The 2639-nt window shown below is 47.0% G+C and overlaps 1 pseudogene; it reads left to right on the forward strand.

The window, feature by feature from the left end:
- The first annotated feature begins 1633 nt into the window (after positions 1-1633).
- Positions 1634-2332, forward strand: LOC142839226 (glutathione S-transferase P-like; annotated as a pseudogene).
- The last annotated feature ends 307 nt before the right edge of the window (positions 2333-2639 follow it).

Raw genomic sequence — 2639 nt, forward strand, 5'->3', positions numbered from 1 at the left:
AAATATCATTATACTACTTTCTTGAATTTTCAGCATTAGGCATAACCCACAATTATAAGCAAAGATTCTGTTCTTTCTTCCTGAACCACAATATTTACATATACTCTTGCCATACCTTGGTTATCCTGAAAGAGAGTACAGACGGTTTGCTTATGTCAATCACTAGTGCACAGACCATCAGAAGTACAAAAACTCTTCAGAGCCAAGTCATCAGATCAACCACGATTATTTTTTCCTTTTCTACACAACCGCATATCTTTCCCTTTACTTAGTTTTCTATGTACTTATCAGTAATCCAAAACCTCAATTTTCTGCCAAATGTGTGCATTTCCTTCCAAGACACTAAGATCTATCAGGTATTCTGGTCGCTTCAGCTCTTTGAAGGCACCTTTCTCAAAGCCTCCGGCCCATCCTAATGGGGCCTGCTTACCCGATGGCGTCCTATCCCCAACATCGGCACGCCTCTCATGACCTGTCACTCCCTCACTTCTGTCCTGTTGCCTCCGCCACCTTATCTCTCTTCCCTTGTTTCCTCAGCTGCTTGAGTAGTCTCGCCCACAGCAGGTTCTTGAGAACCGTTATGTGGAGGTGAACTTCTCCATCTTTTCATGGCTGCATGCCCTGCCACCTCCACAGGCTTCGGATTTGTACTGTTGCTTCAAGTGTTTCTGGGGAGACATCTAGAGACACCCTGAGAGATGGCTCTTTAGATGTGAGACTTGGTTTTTGTCCAGTCCTGCAAAATGTGCCTTAATTCCTTTAATGACATCTCTTCTTTCTCCTTAGCTACATCATGCCCTCTGGACGGACCCTGCTTTAGTTGGCTTTTCCTCCTGGTTTCTAGCTCTTATTCCTGCCTATTCTAATTCCTGAGATGTTTCCTCAGCATTATCTTGGAAGATTTCTGTTGAAACACTCATTTTTATGCCATTGTTAATCTCTAAGACCTTTCTAATGGCAGTCTAGGAACTGTGCTTTTCAGCCAGTCATCTATTTTAATTTTGTGGTTAAAATCTTTTCTTTTGCATCTCTGAAAACCACTTTCTTCTTACAAGTGTCCTCCTTCCTACCTGACTTTTTTTCTTCTCTGAGAAAGCGGTCACCAGCTATTTAAACATTTGGTCTTTATCTTTCATTTGAAGCTGGTCTTGGAGGCCTGCTGTTCTGTGGTTTTCAGTTCTTTTGAGTGTCAACGTTAACTGGGAGGCCTGTGTTTTGAATGTGGCTTGCCCCATTCTGTTTGGCTGTGAAGCAATTCTGTTCCTGGCTGGTTGGGCCACTGGCAGCCTCAACAGCATCAGGCATGTCTCCTTGAGCAGGTCATACCCCCGACTATAGCCTCCCTGCTTGGAATTTGTGGTTCAGGTTGATGGGAACCAGCGCTTCTTGGACAGTGCCTCTCTTTCCTTCCATCCTCGACCTTAGTCCAAAGAATTTCATTATTTCACAGGAAACAGGCATCCCAGGTGATGGGGGAGAGTCTTCTAGGTTGTGTTAATTTCATTAGTTAAATAAAGAGACTGCCTTGGCCCTTTAATAGGACATAAAATTAGGTAGGCGGGCTGGCTTCCACACCCAAGATCTGTTACCGTCTACGTAGCTCGGAATTCGTGCCTCTGTCTGCGCAGCAGCCATGCCGCCATACACCATTGTCTACTTCCCAGTTCGAGGACGCTGTGAGGCCATGCGCATACTACTGACTGACCAGGACCAGAGCTGGAAGGAGGAGGTGGTGTCCATAGATACTTGGATGAAAGGCTTGCTCAAGTCCACCTGTCTGTATGGGCAGCTCCCCAAGTTTCAGGATGGAGACCTTACCCTGTACCAATCTAATGCCATCTTGAGGCACTTGGGCTGATCCCTTGGGCTTTATGGAAAAGATCAGAAGGAGGCTGCCCTGGTGGATATGGTGAATGACGGGGTGGAAGACCTTTGCTTGAAATACATCACCCTTATCTACACCAAATATGAGGAAGGGAAGGATGACTATGTGAAGGCCCTGCCTGGACACCTGAAACCTTTCGAGACCCTGCTGTCCCAGAACCAAGGAGGCAAAGCCTTCATCGTGGGTGACCAGATCTCCTTCGCGGATTACAACTTGCTAGATCTGCTGCTGATCCACCAGGTCCTGGCCCCTGGCTGCCTGGACAACTTCCCCCTACTCAGTGCCTATGTGGCACGTCTCAGTGCCCGGCCCAAGATCAAGGCCTTCCTGTCCTCCCCTGACCATTTGAACCGTCCCATCAATGGCAACGGCAAGCAGTAATGTAGGGAGAGACTGGAGCTGCCTGTCCTCCTTTCCCCAGCACTAATAAAGTTTGTAAGACAGAAAAAAAAATTAGGTAGGCGGAGTAAACAGAACAGAATGCTGGGAGAAAGAAGCAGATTCAGGAGTTGCCATGGTTCTCCCACTCCAGACAGATGCAGGTTAAGGTCTTTTCTGGTAAGCACACCTCATGGTGCTACATAGATTATTAAAAATGGGTTAAGAGGCTAAAACTAATGGGCCAGGCAATGTTTAAAAGAATACAGTGTCCGTGTAATTATTTCGAGGCATAAGCTAGCAGGCGGCCAGGGTGCTGGGGACGCAGCCCCGCCACTCCTACTACTACACCCAGGCCTCTCAAAGGCTTGAGCCA

The sequence above is a fragment of the Microtus pennsylvanicus genome, chromosome 21 (genome assembly GCF_037038515.1).
Source record: "Microtus pennsylvanicus isolate mMicPen1 chromosome 21, mMicPen1.hap1, whole genome shotgun sequence".
In the NCBI taxonomy this organism is placed as follows: domain Eukaryota; kingdom Metazoa; phylum Chordata; class Mammalia; order Rodentia; family Cricetidae; genus Microtus; species Microtus pennsylvanicus.